Source organism: Bufo gargarizans, chromosome 3, assembly GCF_014858855.1.
Source record: "Bufo gargarizans isolate SCDJY-AF-19 chromosome 3, ASM1485885v1, whole genome shotgun sequence".
NCBI lineage: Eukaryota > Metazoa > Chordata > Amphibia > Anura > Bufonidae > Bufo > Bufo gargarizans.
Window position 1 is genome coordinate 449,532,603 of NC_058082.1, and position 18,167 is coordinate 449,550,769.

Consider the following 18,167-nt stretch of genomic DNA (forward strand, 5'->3'; position numbering starts at 1 on the left):
ATTAGCTCCTCGACCCATCCCAAAGGGATCCCTCCCTCCTTGGAAAGCCTGCAAACTGAACAGAAAATTAGAATAAATAGAATTCCTGACCCCCCCCCCCCCCGTTCTTTTTGGTATTAAATAACATTTATAATTTGCAACTGTATGGTACATTTCAAAACAGGGGTAATTACAGAGGCCTGGTTGTGATGGGCAACTGGGGCAGTAAATCTGGGTGTCCCTCCTCCTTCCATGTTTGCTACACACCCGGCATCTTTTACGTGGATACGTTTTTCCGATTCGAAGGCTTGCCCAGGTGCGGGTGACTCAAATAGGAGACTCTGAACCACCTTCTCCTGGTACTCGAGGAAGTTGAGGTTTCCCTGGGACTTTTTAAATAAAATAAAACTATTGTAGGTAGCAATCTGGATGAGGTAGATTGCTACCTTTTTATACCAGGTGCTGTTTTTTCGCTTCACTAGGTAGGGATGAAGCGCCTGGTCTGAGAGGTCTACACCTCCCATAAATTTATTGTAGTCTGTCACACAGACTAGTTTGTGGTTGTCCGCCGTAGCCCCCCTCTCCCTAACTGCCACTGTGGTGTCTGCATGCAAGGTGATCAGCATGTAGACATCCTTCCTGTCCTTCCACTTCACGGCAAGCAGCTGGTCACTTGCGAAAGATGTTCCTTTGTCCAAACATTTGGAGACCAGCGGTTGTGGGTATCCAACTCTATTTTTGCGGACTCCCTCCATGCTGCAAACACAGGGGCTTGTGGGACATTTATAAAGGAGTATACTGGTATAAAAATTATCTGTGTACACATGGGACCCTTTGTGCAGGAATGGCGCCAATAAATCCCACACAATTTTGCCTAATGTTCAAATTTTTTTTGCGGCAGCCTGGGCGGTTAAGTTGAGTCTCTGCCCTCATGAATAGACAGACCACAGGTGTAGCTGGTTGTGCTCTCGCACACCTTATACAATTTTACCCCATATGTGGCACGCTTGGAGGGAATATATTGACGGAAGGAAAGGCGGCCTTTAAAACTGAAAAGGGACTCATCAACGGATAATTTTTTTTCAGGGGTATATAATTTCAAGAATAAATCTGTAAGGGAAATAAGGGGTCTCAATTTATTTAGGCGGTCGAAGGCTGGGTCAGTTCTGGGGGGGACTTGGGAATTGTCATAAAAATGCATGAACCGCATTAGGACTTCATAGCGGTTACGGGACATAACTGCTGCAAACACAGGGGTTAGTGGACAGTACTCGCAGCCCAATAGGATCGGACAGAGTTTTTTTTTTTTTTACGATGTCCATGTCCAGGGTAAGCCCCCAATTTTTTTTTATTTCAGGGACACTTGTGGGGGTCCACCGTCTTACATAAATAGACGTGGGCTTTTGTACAGCAAACCGTGTGGCGTACAAATTAGTTTGCTGCACAATTAACTCAAGGACGTTATCATCCACAAATAAATGGAAAAAATCATAAGGGGTAAAATTGATGACATCCACATTAATTTGGGGAGTGGATAAAAATGGGAGTACTTGGGGGGAAAATGAAGTGGCAGGAACCCACGTAGCAGAAGGCACGGGACCACTGGGTGGAGAATGAGAGGAGGTGGCGACTTCTACCACCATAGGGCTATGGAGTCTGGGGATGGAATCGAAGTCCCCGCTATCTGAAAATATTTCCGCCTCTGAAGCGGTGTCAGATTCAGAGTGGTCAGAGCAGAGAAATTCGTATGCCTGCTCTGCACTGAATAGTCTCTGAGACATTATTTTTAATTTTTTTTTGTACAGCTCAGAAAGAAATTAAAATAACTGACCGTCCCTAATAGACTGATGGAGTGACACCCACCGACTGACGGAGTGACACCCACCGACCGCCATTAACAGACGGACACAGGGTCCCTAATAAAGATAATTGACCGTCACTAATAGACGTCTAATGACGGACGCCAGTGTGCATATCTGCACCATTTTAACTTCTCTCTCCTCTCCTGAGGCGAAAGACCTTACTGTGAGCTTTCTTGAGGGTAAGGGGGGGTGGGGGGGGGGTGGGTGGGGGTGAGGATCAGGACCCAACTTAGGACCAGAAGCGCTGGGGGACTCGATCGCTGCACCGGAGACTTTCTTCCTCCTCTTACATGAGAGGAGGGAGAAAGTTTAGTTCGAACAGCTTCGCTGCCAGCATTTTCTGTGATCGCCGCGATAAAGTGTATCACGGCGATCACGTGATCAGAGACCGCTTGTGACGTTCTCTGATTACTGCCCTGAGCCCTCAGCTACCTCCGGTAGCTGCGGGCACGGAGCTACAGCGCTTCATTTTATCGCTAACTTGGGCTGAAGTGCCGCCGTAAAAAGGCGGCGCTCCAGCCCAAGGCCCCTTAGTGACCGCGGTAAAAACATGTATGGGGGGTTAAGCATCTAAATTGCTCAAGATAAACCCTCCCACAGGGCAGCTGCCAAATAAACCGTATCAAGAGTATACACCCAATAAACAGAAACCCCTTGGTGGAGCGAGGAAGGAAGAAAAAGAAAAAACATCTACCATGAAGACCATATTTTAGATCATGCTTCTGGCTATTTTTGGGCAGTATATCTAATCTTTTCCCCGGCGCCTCCCCAACAGCACTGACAGGAGGGTGCACAGCTACAGAAGATGAGGGAGTGTGCTCAGCTACAGAAGATGAGGGAATGGCAGCTTGACCCGGTGTTAATAGATTTGGTTTGCAATTCAGGTTACAAAGATATATTTGTTTTGCTCGAATCCGGACAGTTGAAGCAAAGGAGGGGACCTACATGCCGTGCCTTACTAAAGTATGGGATCACATGAGAAAGTTATTAGAGGTCACTCGCACATTAGATGTTACGCCAATTTGGGGAAATGTTCATTTAGGTGAATTTGTGAATATGTCACAAGATAACTTCTGGATAAAATCAGGTATATTTCACAAATTTTTAGGTATGGGGTTATGTTCACACTAGACAAGATTTCTCACCCAGAAGGTATACACAGGATTAATTGGTTCAGATATAGACAATTATACTCTGCTTATACTCTTACAGGTCAGTCTCCATTATTTATAGTAGAATATAATAGATTAATAGAAAGTCTGACTAAGGCACAGAAGAGGAAGATTAAATTATCACACATATGTAGAGGATTGATCCATGGCTCGGTAGGTAGGGTCTCATTTCCTAGTTGGAGAAGATGGAGATGTGACGTTCCAGGATTAATACAGACAGATTGGGATAGGATTTGTTGTAATATGAGCAGATATTTAGTGAATTTTAATCACACAGTAATCCAGTTTCATTTTGTGCACTGGTTATATCTATCTCTCGTTCGAATAGCAAGGATGCTAGAGCCGCTCTGGTTATAAACAACTGGCTCAGCCTAGTTAATAAAGTGAAGGCATATGAAAAGGGTTAATTACTCTTACTGGTAATTGTATTTTCCAATAGCCTCCCCAAAGGCACTGACAGGAGAGTGCTCCCTGCCTCCAGGACAGGAAACAACACAGAAGCTCAACTTTAAAAGTGGACCTCCTCCCCTTACCTAATCAGTGTTTCCCCTTTTTAGATAGTATGGAAGCTCTTCCTGTGTTCCCGAATAGGTTCACAGAGATTTGATCTGCACGGCCTGGTCTCCCCCCCCCCCTGCTTGGGGGAGGGCCGTTGCAGTGGACGGGGGCTGCGGGGACACATGGCCTCCTTTCCCTGTACCTCTGGCATAAGTCCTGTGGAAGGTAGCGCCGGGCTCTATCCTGCATACTCCTTTGGTGGAGTGCAAGGCATTCTGCATTTTGGCAGATTCAGGGAGCAGCGACACTGTGCTATTCCCTTCCTTGCAATGTCGGCTCCTACTCACCCGGATACCGTCCACAAGCCTCTGAATGTGGCCGCAAGTTCCATCAGCCAGGTAAGCCTCTTCTCCTGACTTGGGCAGATATTGGTGTATGGGATTAAGCTTATTATCCACCTTGGGTGCCTGGTGTTTATGCCTTGGAAAGCTTCTGAACCATGGGCGTTGCTAGGGTCGAAAAAGAGCCAGGGCCCAATCCCCAATAAATATGGCCCAATTGTCTAAGTCCCCCCCCCCTCCACACCGCATTTTACGGTACTTGCTATACAGCAGCACATACCTGTCACATCCAGTGCCTCCAGTTAACGTCTCCTCCAATGTAGATCTTCTCTGTCATCATCTCCTCCATTTGGTCTATACAACTTCTTTCAGCCGCACCTCGTCTCTGCAGAGTGTGACACACAGACATCTTAGCTTCATCACTTTTCTGTCATCACCCCCTAACCTGTAGTCCCCACAGTGTTATCCTGCTGCTCGCTGTGCTCCCCAATACCCCCAAATGCTATCCTTAAGAAAAATAACTGCCATACAGATTGACCCCCCATAGTAATAGTGCTCCTCATAGTCTCACCTATAGTAATTCTCTTCTAGATTGCCCTCATTAGTAATACTGCCCCCTAAAGTTCCCCCAACAGTGATAATGCCCCCTAAGAGTGTCCCCATTAGTAATACTTCCCCCTACAGTTCCCCTAACTGTGATAATGCTCCCCAAGAGTGCCCCCATAGTAGAAGAGCCCTCCAGTATTAATAATACCCTCACAGAGCCCCCAATAGAAATAAGCCCCACAATTTTTCCCCCAGTGGTAATAAAGCTATCTGCATACCCCTTAGTAGTAATAAGGCCCCCATAGTGCTCTTAGTAGAAATAAGTCAGATCTATAAGTCACTCCTATAGAGAACATGTCCCATCTTTTTGCGGAATGGGTCCACGATCTGGTGCGGCTGCCCCACAGAAAGTGTAGGTGCATTGCGGCAGCATTTTGTGGGCTGCAGCACGACCACGGGGCGCACACGTTCTTGTGCAAGAGGCCTTACTGATGTCCTTTCTCCCAGAAGAGAAGCAGTCGTCCCTTCAATTAAAGGTAAATCAGTTTTGCAGCCTAAAATCCGTCAGAAACGTCATGACAATCCTGGGAATTCTAACATCCTCAATCCCTGCTGTCAGATGGGCACAAAGCCACACCAGAGTTCTGCAAGCCTTTCTTCTAGCATCTTGGGATGGCAACAGAAATTCTCTGGACAAAATAGTTTCAATCCTGCCATTCGTAAAACTTTCCTAGGCTTGGTGGAGGATAAAGAGAAATCTGCAGAGAGGTGTCTTCTGGCGTCAAGAAAATCTACTAGTGGTGTCCACAGATGCCAGCAGACGAGGCTGGGGAAGTCATGCAGGGTACCTTATGGTTCAAGGAATCTGGGACAATTCCATGCTACATGCCTCATCAAACCTAAGAGAGCTCAAAGCAGTCTACAGAGTTCTTCTAGCCCTTTACTCAAGAACCTCTCTCGATCATATCAAGATCCTATCGGACAATAAGACAGGCAAGGAGGTACCCGAAGTAGATTGCTGGCAGCAACATCATGGGATATCTTTTCTGTCTGAAGCAGAAAGGTCTCACTGACCTGGTAATCTACACCCTGCTAAAGAGTCAAAAGGTTATAACCTCCAAGATCTATCTCAGAACCTGGAAGGCTTTCCTTTTGTTTTCTAGTAAAAGGATCCAACAAAGTTCCTTAGTCACCATCCTTGTCATTCTGGACTTCCTGCAGGCTTCAACAAGGGGCTTAAGCCATCCACTCTTAAAGTTCAGATCTCCACTTTAACAGATTTTCTAGAAACAAACCTATCTGATCATCCTCTAATCAGGCGATTTATCAAGGAAGCAACCAGAGATTCCCCCAGATTAGACCATCCCACCCTGGGACATGAACCTAGTCCTTACGACACTGATGGACTCTCAGTTTGAACCTATTGAAGATATTTCCCTCAAACTCCTGACCCTAAAGACTACCTTCCTCCTGGCCATATCAACGTCCATAAAAACGGCAAGGCAATGCGCGCTTCGCTCAACGAGGCAGAATCTAAAAGTCCGCACGGGCGCATCAGGCACAGGCCTGTGCGCACACGCGGGATCTTTGAAAAGGAGGAGGGGGCACTGAGGAGAGCCGGAGGCGGATTTCATTACATCGAGGTGGCGCTGAAAGGATCATGGGAGGAGCTGGGCACCAACGGCGGCGGCGGAGAGCGGCAGATTCAGACCTTCAGAAACGGCGGCTGTAACCCAGTCCTATTTTTAACAGTGCCATATACCCGCTACCAAAATACCTGAACATATCGGCAGTGCCAGCAAAGATGCATGAAGTCGGCAAACTCGTGGTCCTCCTTAGGGCAACCCGAGTTGGGCCCCCCCTTGCATCCTTGCTATTTGAGCGAGAGATAGAAATAACCAGTGCACAAAATGAAACTGGATTACTGTGTGATTAAAATTCACTAAACATCTGCTTATATTACAATAAATCCTATCCCAATCTGTCTGTATTAATCCGGGAACTTCCCATCTCCATCTCCCCCAACTAGGAAATGAGACCCTACCTGCTGAGCCATGGATCAATCCCCGATATATGTGTGATAATTGAATCTTCCCCTTCTGTGCCTTAGTCAGACTTTCTATTAATCTATTATATTTTACTATAAATAATGGAGACTGACCTGTAAGAGTATAAGCAGAGTATAATTGTCTATATCTGAACCAATCAATCCTGCGTATACCTTCTGGGTGAGAAATCTCGTCTAGTGTGATCATAATCCCATCCCTAAAAATGTGTGAAATAGAATTAATACCTTGTTTTATCCAGAAGTTATCTTGTGACATTCACAAAATCACCTAAATGAAAATTTCCCCAAATTGGCGTAAAATCGAATGTGCCAGTGACCTCTAATAACTTTCTCGTGTGAGCCCATACTTTAGTAAGGCACGGCATGTAGGTCCCCTCCTTTGCTTCAACTGTCCGGATTCGAGCAAAACAAATATATCTTTGTAACCTGAATTGCAAACCAAATCTATTAACACCGGGTCAAGCTGCCATTCCCTCATCTTCTGTAGCTGAGCTGCTAGGTAGGAACCTCTAAAAAAAAAAGGGTACTCCCAAGCCTCCTGATCTAACAGAATAGTACAAATATTTTAGTTTCATTCTAACCCGTTTTCTTCCCTTATCAGCTCATTTAATAACTTGTCAATAAGTGAGAACGTACTATTGTCAATCCACAATGGAGCAGCCATAAATTGATACAAACGTTAAGGGAGGATAATCATTTTAAGCAGTGAAATTCTGTCCATCATTGATAAGGGCAGTTTATACCAAATTGCAATCTTATCTTTTATTTTTTTTAATTAACGAGTTGATAATAAGTGGGACAAAACTATCTATAGAGGACGAGACTGTCATGGTGGGGAGTGGGGGAAACCCCCCACCTTACAATGTAACCAAGTACTAGGCCGTAGGCAGGGAAAAGGGAACTGGTCACCTCCTAAAGCTTCCCTAAAATTGCCCTAGACTCCTGGCTGTATGAGCCGCCTTCAAAGGTAAGGGGGCTCATACCCACGAACCTAAAGGTCTAGGAATCCCTGCATCGCCCTCAACATAGTGACTGGGCAGAGACCTCTTGTTCATCCATCACCACGGATGACAGGCGTCTCCAGCGGCCCAGTAGCAGACAGAGAGAAAGACAATGCAGTAACTGCACGGCAGGTAAGAACACAATGTAACAACGGAACATCAAACACTTACCTGCTGCAGCAAAGATGGAATAACCACACAACAGCAACCTGGACCCCCATGCGGACACCGAAGCAAGGTGGCTCCAAGCAAGGCTGCTAATGTCTTTAGGTTCAGAAGACGAACAGGGGAAATGTCTAGCAGACATGCTGGGCACAACATCAACAGACCAGACATGTAACAACGCACAAGATATAACAACCAAATCCCAAATCAAACCCACACCAAACAGACACATAAGGATGGGTGGGGACATGGAGAAGACATAGGGATGACATTGTTAAAAGACCTTGATGTCCAACAAGGTGGCCCTCAATGACTGGGCAGATGGAATAGCCACAGAAAGGAGCATATCTTCCAGCCCAGAGCAAGGCTAGAGTACAACTAACCCCCATGCAACAAGCCTAGGCTAAATAGCTCCAAGGGTCCACACCCTGATCCACACCAAGTCAGGAAATTAACCCCACACTCACCAAACAGCAGGAAGAATCACCTAAGGGAAAGTGCACTTGCAAACCGAAAACTACTCGTTGCCCCCGGCAACCAGTCTGCACGGCAACTGCGTCATGGTCAAACAATACGACTCTTATTCCCAGATACTCAAAGACTCCTGTGGCCCCTATATCCTTAATCCCCCTGTGTTATCCAACACTTTTTTATTTAGAAGCAACAAGATGGTCTTGTTCCTGTTAATCTCCAACCCCAACATACCCCCAAACTCCTCCACACTATGAATTATATTTGGTAAGGTGTTCGGGGGTATCGCTCAAGCAAAATAAGATATTATCGGCATATAAAGACACTTTTTCTACTCTCCCATCTTTTCCAAAGCCTCTTATTGAATTATCTTGCCTGATCTCTAATGCCAGAGGTTCAAAAAAAGTTAAATAAAAGAGGGGATAAGGGACACCCCTGTTACATAATTCTTGATAATAAAACAGATGGAGTTAACACACCGTTGACACTAATTTGAGCAGTCGGGTTTGTATATAACATTCGTGTAAGGCCCCATGCACACGGCCGTTGTTCACGGCCGTGTGCGGGCCGTGGAACCGCGGCCTGGATCCCTCCTGAGAGCAGGAGCGCACGGCGTCACTGGTTGCTATGACGCCGTGCGTTCCCTGCTGCCGGCACAGTACAGTAATACACTGGTATAGATCATACCAGTGTATTACTGTAGTACGGCGGCAGCAGGGAGCGCACGGCGTCATAGCAACCAGTGACGCCGTGCGCTCCTGCTCTCAGGAGGGATCCAGGCCGCGGTTCCACGGCCCGCACACGGCCGTGAACAACGGCCGTGTGCATGGGGCCTAAGATTAATAAAATAGTCCCCAATACCAAAATATCTCTTTGTTGTCCAGGGGAAGCCCCACTCCACCCTGTCAAAGGCTTTAGTGGCATCCAAAGACAAGAGAATAGACGCCTTATGTTGTAATGAGTACTCTTCCCCGGAATAAATCCACATTGGTCAGGATGTATAATCGACTCTATAACTTTCCAAAGTCTAATGCTCAATACCGTGGCAATGATTTTAATGTCTGTATTAAGCAGAGAAATTTGTCTGTATGCACCGACCTCCAACAGGTCTTTCCCCTTTTTTCCTATTAATACAATAATGGCCTCCATCATAGATCTTGGAAATTCTCCTTCCTGGATTGAGCCACAAATGACCTCCTCCAGACAGGGTAACAATACCTCCTGATACCTCCTATAAAGCTCAGATGGTAATCCATCTGAGCCCCGGGAGGTATTACCTTGGATTGATTTCAAGGCATTCTGTAATTCATTCACAGAGATCAGTGCATCCAGGGCAAGTCTCTGCTCCTCCGATAGTCTTGGAAATTTACCTTGATTTCGGTTCTATCTATGCCTACAAAATAACAATAAAATACATCCCTAAATTCTTCCTGACTATGGAGAATATTGCCTTGTAAAGACCTTATTGTGAGTATGGAGGGGGCATTATCCTAATTCTTATTAAATGGTGGAGAGCAGCTTACCAGGCTTCCCTGATTCTCTGAAGACATTATAGCCTGCAAAGAAGGTTTTTTGATGTGCTTTTTTCACACAAAAAAATCACCATACTTTCCATGAGCATTTATTATTATTGTTTTTCGCGAATATTGTAATCGTAAATTTTTATCGCAAATATTGGCACTTTGAGAATTTGCAAATATCTAGAATATAGTGCTATATCTTTGTAATCGCGAATATTCTAGATTTTTTTTTTCATCAGTACCCATGATCCCTCACTGTTTCTTGCTTGTGTGCCAATGATAAGGCTCCAATATCTTTGACTTTAGGAGTAGTGTTGATTGTAAATTTTCGTATCGTGAATTTTATAACAAATGTTTATCGCAAATTTTCTGATTGCCGATTTTCGCAATCGAGAATTATCAAATTTGCGAATAGCTCATCACTGTTTATTATGTCCTCTCTTTTAACATCTGTCTGACTTTCATAATATACTTGCTCCTTTATATTACCCTATTCTTTAAGTTCCTGTTCTTTTAACACAAACTCCCTATTAATATTCCACATATCGGAGATCTCCTCTTGAATAGGTCGATGTTCTACAATAAGACTTAGCCAATGTGGATTTATCCTCTGACAGGGTCTGCCCTTTCTACTCCAGCCAAGATCGATCTTCAACAACATAGGAGAGTGATCAGAGATCGACTTTGGCTTATATCTCATTTTAGCCACACTTCCTGCAAAATCTATGGTAAATTAACGCCATGTCAATGTGAGACATTGAGCCACCTGTTCTACTACAGCAAGAGAAGGCCTTAGTACGGCCGTTTCTATTTCTGCAAATATCAACAAAACCCGTTTCTCTGCAGAATTTTACCAATGGTGAAGTGAAACTACGATGATCCCTATCCCTCCTAGTACTACTAAATCTATCCAATTCTATATCTATTACACAAATTAAAATTACCAATAATAATAGTTGCACAGCTATCCCTCTGTTCCATAAATACTGCCAATTGTCCCAGTATGTATGGAGGAGGAATGTACACGAATGCAAGGATACATTTTGTGCCATTTAATATCCCATGAAGAAAAATATATCTCCCTTCCCAGTCACAAGATGTAGAAATGCACTTGAAATCGATCCGTCTATGTATCATTACAGAAACACCCCTTGAGTAGCTAGTGTAAACTAAATGATGACAAGAGCTCATCCAGTTCTTTTGGATAACACGTATGGTATCCTTAATCAGTGGCGTCTCCATTAAATCGACTATGCCTGGAAGATGTTTATGAATCAGATAAAAAATGGCACATTTCTTTACTTTGTCCCCCATACCCTGCACATTCCACGCTAATATCTTAACTGACACACTGGGTCAGGCAGCAAAAAATAAATAAAAAAAATGTTTTCCCTTTCTTTTCCCTCGCTCCACCAGTACCAACTATATTCTCCCACCCCCAACCCCTCCACCCATCCTCACCCTCCACCCCACCACTTGTCCCCAGGCTAAACTTAACCTGCAAACTCTATTCCGGAACTACTGCACACCCCACCCCCTCCCCACCACTCTTCATCATAAACAAAAAGGACTGCAGTGTTCATTAGTCCTTGGGACTATTTAAGTCCCTTTCTGTCAATCCATTCTGCATCCTCCTCCGACGTATCAAAAACATGGATAGTGTTCTCAAAAACAACCCTCAGTTTAGAGGGAAAGTTAAGGGAGTATCTAATATTGGCCTATGCCAGCCTTTTCTTAACAGCCGCAAAGCTACATCTTTTTTTTCCTGTATGTCCTTAGAATAGTCCGGGTAGTCAGATATCTTGTAGCCATTGTAACAGAGATCTGTTTTCTCCCTTGCTCTCTTCAGGATCCTATCCCTGTCCTTGGAACTCAATATTTTGGCTAACAATACAGATGGATAAGACCCAGGGACTCTTTTTTTCCCAACTTGCAATCGATGTGCCCGTTCCACTCCAAAAACTGAAGAAAAGCGATCCTTCCCAAAATTGTCCAGTAGCCATGTTTACAAAAATAATTCAGGATCCTTGCCCTCAGCTCTCTCAGGAAGCCCTATGATCCTGATATTACAGAGTCTTGATCTGTCCTCTAGATCCGTGAGTTTTGCTTTAAGGGCCTCTCTTTCCTCCTTTAAAAACAAAATATCTCGTTGCATGGTATCGACCTCCGACCTCAAATCTGAAGTAACAGCGTCTAGTTCTTGGAGCTTAGATCGCAATTTATTTAGGTTGTGTCTAATAAGAGATGTGTCAGTTTTTACTAATCCCATTTGGTTTGTTAAATTTTCCAGGGCCTCATTAGTTCTCTTAACATGTGCAAGGATTTCACCAAGGATATGCGCATCTTGGTTATTTGTATCTGGCAAATTGGTGGAGGTGGAGGTAGTGGAAATAGAGAACCCCTGCTGACCCAGTTCCAGAGCTTCACTTGCAGCGGGCTAATCATGGTTACTTTCGTTAGTGCCGTCTCCCTGTGTAATCTTAACGGCCATCCTTGTTTTGGGCACTGAGGATTTTAAATATTTATCGATCTTAGATCGATCCCCCTTCTGCTCTGCTCCCTGAGTGGCCTTTTGGGGAGGACAGTTCGCCTGATTTTCTGCTGCTTTTGGGGGCCATAATTTATTGGCAAACTTTTAAATAAACCATAAAAAAAAAATGTTATAAAAATTTGGCTCTTCAACCCTCTATACACGCCGATCTCAGGGTACAGGCTTACTCAGGTCAGAGAGCGTGGCGAAGGGAAAAAAAAGAGAGTAATTAGAGGCACAGGCTAAAGAGTCACTTTAGTAGTAGTGGCACTTTCCCCTCTTCAAGTAAAGCACCTCCAGCTTCCTTTTACCACTACTTATTCCAAATACCTCCTCTTTTCCTATATTTAAACGCAACTCTCCTCCTCCTCCTCTTTTACCGACCCAGTAGCGCAGATGGCCCAGTCAGTGCCTGAATCAAGCCGAAGTCTAAGCTAAAATACCGCTCACAGGTTGGGGGGGAGCAATGGTGCAAACCGTGGATACAGCACAGTTCTCCGTCCTGCCATAGAAGGAAGCGAGTCAGTCCACGGTCTTCTGATCCTCCCCTCTCAATAAGTTCTTCAACAAGTGCCGGGGCCAGTGGCAGACACAAGGCGCAGCACCTGGAGGCACAAGCAGGCCGCAGTCCAGACATCGCGAGCGACACGCACCCGTGGGCAGGCAAGAGAGATGTTCCGGTAGGGTGGAGAGCGCAGCATGCCCCGTTCATGTCATGCCGCCACGCTCAACATACACTCCACCTGACGCTGCTTCTTTCAAGGTGGAAGACTTGGTAGAATTTTTTTGTGAATCTGATTCGTTTTGGAATGGATTCACTCATCTCTTATACAGATGTATGTTAACCCAAAAATAGATTAAGGGCTATTTATTACAAATTATTTTTGCATATTAGCCAACCCTTTTAACATACATTTGGAGGATTAGCAAGCAGTAGAGGACATTGTAATCATAACTGCAGTGACTACACAGTTTGTGTGTTACCATGTAGACCATAAAACAGTTAGGCCTCTTTCACACGAGCGTGATGAATTAGGTCCGGATGCGTTCAGGGTGTGTTCAGTGAAACTTGCATCATTTTGCAAGCAAGCTCAGTCAGTTTTATATGCAATTGCGTTCAGTTGTTCAGTTTTTTCTGCTCGAGTGCAATGCATTTGGATGCGTTTTTCACGCGTGTAAAAAAAACGGGTTACACACAACATCTCCTAGCAACCTTCAGTGAAAAACGCATTGCATCCGGATGCAATGCTTCATTCACTTCTATAGGGCCAGGGCTGTGTGAATATAGAACATGCTGCGTTTTTCACGTCACACAGAACTGAAGCGTGAAAAAAAAAAATGCTCATGTACATAGACCTAATGAAATGATTGGGTTATGAATTAAGTGCGGGTGCTATGCGTTCACCTCACGCATTGCACCTGTGCGGGAAAACTCGCTCATGTGATAGGGGCCTTATAGAAAAAAATATATAGTCTATTTATAAATGATGATTATTTGCAAAGTGACATAATTTTTATTTTATTTTAGATGCTTTTTAGAAAAAAGATTGTGATGGTACATATAGCCACTAACCAAAAGGTAACCATACACGTTACACTTTAGTTTTTTTTAAAACTGTATTTTATTTTCCCTAGTACATATGTATATGAAATCACCATCTGGTAGCTCAGTTTTCTCTGTTCTCTGTCTATTGTCATATGTGTGTCGTCTGAAAACCCAAATGAGCATACACACTTTTTTATTAGTGGAATGGGGGTCAGTATTTCTTTTTCTTTTCCTATTTTTTAGGTTACTTCTCTAGGCGTCAGTAATAACCTTTGTTCACCATCTGTGCTCCAACACACAATATCCCATATTAGTTAAACGTAATCCCTCAGATATTGGGGCAATAGGGACTGGGTATATTGGATCTGTTCGCTCTCCACATTGAAACAAACACATACAGTAAGCTAGGCCAAGCAAATCAGACATACTTATGGTGGAGTGAATGTGCACATAAACAACAGCTATTCATGTGTATGACTGGCATAAGACCTAGCATGTGGGAGAGAGAGCTCTAAGATGGCTGTTACGTAGTACGGTTGATAAAAGACATAAGTCCATCAAGTTCAACCAAGACTGTATGTGTATAGCTTAACACAAGGTTATTTTATGTTCTATCAATTAAAAATTACTATTGAAGTGAGCATATATATGGAAGAGTTGGGAGATACACCTTTTGGATGACCAAGAGTATATGCTTTTACATAAGTTTGCCATGTTCTTTCTTTTAGATACCACTTGTCTTCTTTTCTCGATCACATACTCCCTTCTGTCTGTATTATTATTATTATTATTAGGGTAGCGTACATCACTTTTAGTTTGCCTAAATTTATAATGTTAAAATTCAGAAAATATGCTTAAATTTTAAATAATGACAAGCATTTATACATGTCTGCGCCCTTGCATACAATCTATGTTCAAACGACTGGATCTGTATGATCTGCCATACTTACTAAAGTCTCCTCACGCTGATTAAGGCGCTATCTCCCTAAAGAGAGATAGTACCCCCCTAATCCTGACATACCTCTCACTAAGTCAAGCCAGTACTCTCTGCTCTGCACTGATGAGGGGCAATCACCCCGAAACAGCTGTCTGCTGGCTTATTTAATATCCAAGTCATGTCTCAAGGCTTAGCTAAATAGCTGAGCATTGATTTGCATCCCTTTATATTTATTATTTCTAGTTTATACTGCCCTCAGTACGGTCAGCAAAGAGTTGATAACAGGGGTTTTCTGGTTTATATCAATATCCTTTAACTCTTTCAGGTCTTGCACCATACATGCATGGCATAAGTTGGGGTTTTAAAAATGGTGCCTGCTCAAATAGTCTTTATGTAGAATTAATCATTCCTCCTACGCCACTTTTCTCATGTTTGAAGACTTTTTTTTAATGCCACTTGCAACAAATTTCTATTCCCCGACTCCCTACTTTCCCGAAAAAGGGATGTTACGAGAGAGGGCAGGCCAGTAGACCCGGAACATTTATGGTGTAAATGTTCCGGCCAGTAGACCCGGAACATTTACACCAGTTTTCTGGCATGAATGAAGACAGAAATCTATGGCAGCTCAAAGGATTAATGTACTTGTCTATTGAAACTGAAGTAGGCCACTAGCATGTTTATGATCATGTTCATCCTTGGTGTTGGATAGGTGATAAATGAAGGGACCCACTTTTGGTTTTATTGTTCCCTCCTTGGAAAGAAAATAGAGATTGGTACTAAAATTGGAGTGGATTAACGGAAGGACCAAGGAATAAATTATTTCCGCATGAAGTGGTCATGATAAGATACTTTTGTCCAATTAGAAGTTGTTGTAGGTGTAACTTATGTAGATCAGTGGTTATGTATAATAATGTAATGTGTGTGAGTAACATTGAAGCTTATGCAATGTTGTCTTGCTTCTCTTGTCTGAATAAACAAAAAAAATCTCAAAAAAGTAGTTGCTTCAAGAAGTTTTGTATTGCTGTGGACGATTTCCAATATTATGTGGAAGTCTAGAGCGTAGCTGTGCCATGTCACTGTCAGACACTGCTATGGTAGCACAGTGACTGGATGGCACTGTCCTTGGAGAAATATGTCTTACACTATTATGGCTCTGTGACTACCACAGTGATAATGGGATACTCTACCTTATTCTGATATGGTGGCACTGAATCGGAAAAACAGTAGATAGTGGATGTGACTGTGGCATGTGGCTGGCAGACTGTTAGGGAGATGATGTTTATGCACTTAACATGTTTTATAAAATGTTCTATACAACTCTGCAACTGAATGTAAGTTGTAACTGTTAAAAAGGACCTGTGACCTCTCTCCATGGAATAACAGTTCTGGCACATTATTTCTATTGACTCCATATTGTGCCATTCCTCAACTGTTCCTACTAGAAGTTTATGAATAAATGTGCATTTGGGTGTTGCCAGCTGGGAGTGTGTCTCTGTCTGACACTGTCCAATCAGTGCTGGCAGTGTCAGACTGTGCAGTGTCTCACCTTCAACTGGTAACACCCATCTGGACCTTCATTGCACACTGCTAACAATTTATTCATAACTTTTATTGAGAATGATAGAGGAATGTCACCACATAAGTTATAAGAATAGATGCTCCAGAGTTAATTCGTGGGTAATGCAAGTAATTACTAAAACAGACATGTCAGAAGAGGTGTCAGGACCATTTTAAGCCCTTAAAGGGAACCTGTCACGGGGATTTTGTGTATAGAGCTGAGAACATGGGCTGCTAGATGGCCGCTAGCATGTCCGCAATACCCAGTCCCCATAGCTCTGTGTGCTTTTATTGTGTAAAAAAACTGATTTGATACATATGTAAATTAACCTGAGATGAGTTCTGTCCCTGAGATGAGTCACATACAGGACTCATCTCAGGTTAATTTGCATATGTATCAAATCGTTTTTTTTTTTACACAATAAAAGCACAGAGAGCTATGGGGACTGAGTATTGCGGATGTGCTAGTGGCCATCTAGCAGCCCATGTCCTCAGCTCTATACACAAAATCCTGGTGACAGGTTCCCTTTAACACATAATGCCGTACATGTAAAGCATTATGCGCAAGGGTTTGTATGCAGCTGGCTGCTGCACTGAGCCCACTCCATATGTGGCCGTTGCCGTCTGTATAATACAGAAGGCACCTGGCCGCAATGACTGGGATCAGCAATTATGCCGAATCCAGTCATTCAACCCCTCAGTAAACAACATAAAAATATCAAAAGTTCAAATCACTCTACCTTTCACAAATTTACATATAAAAATATATAAACAATAAAAAGATAAACATAACATGTCTGAACTATTAAAATATTTCAATTTTTTTTTTTCCTGTGCGGTAAATGGAAAAAACAGTAACACAACTCACAATTTTCTAGTCACCTTGTCCCCCTAAAAAAGTTGAATAATAGTGATCAATAAGTTGAATATACCCCAAAAATGGTATCATAAAAACTACAGTTCGTCCTGCAAAAAACAAGCCCTTTTTTAAAAGTAATAAAAACTATACAACTTTGGTATCACCATCAATGTATTGAGCTGCAGAATAAGGACCATGTGTACTTTTTAGTGCACATTGAACAACGTAATATCAAAATCCCCAAAAACCTTGGCAGAATTGTATTTTTTCCCCTAATTTTACACCACAAAGAATTTTTTTCCCTGTTTTCCAATGCAAGACACAGTAAATTACCGTAAATACTGCATTAAAAAAATGCATCTTGTCCCATAAAAAAAATAAGCCCTCATATAGCTACTTGAACTAAAATTTAAAATAAGTTATGGCTATTGGGGAGGAAAAATAAAAAAAGCAAAAAGAAAATAAGCCCAGTACTTAAAGGGGTTGTGTCACTTCAGCAAGTGCCATTTATTATGTAGAGAAGGTTAATGCTAGGCACTTACTAATGTATTGTGATTGTCCATATTGCCTCCTTTGCTGGCTCGATCTATTTTTCCATCACATTATACACTGCTCGTTTCCATGGTCACTACGTCCCTACAGTCCATCAGTGGTGGTTGTGCTTGCACACTGTAGAACAATGCCCTGTCATCTCCGGTGGCTAGTACCGTGGAAGCACAGATAGCTAGTGCTTGTGCAATCACAACCACCACTGATGGATTGCAGGTTGGTCATAACCATGGAAATAAGCAGTGCATAATGTGATTGAAAAATTAGTCAAGTCAGAAAAGGAAGCAATATGGACAATAACAACTCATTAGTAAGCTCCTTGTATTAAGTTTCTGTACATGACAAATGCTATTTGCTGAAGTGAGACAACCCCTTTAAGGGGTTAAGGCATTTAATTTGATTTTTTATATTTGATACTGTATATATTAATTCTGTAGACCTTTCTTAACTATTTAATTGGCATCACATAAATTGTAGAATATTTTTGAAAGTTTTTAATTTTCACACGTTCTGCAGTGTTGCAGAATTAAAGAATATATAATTTACTTCTTACATTATTCATAGCA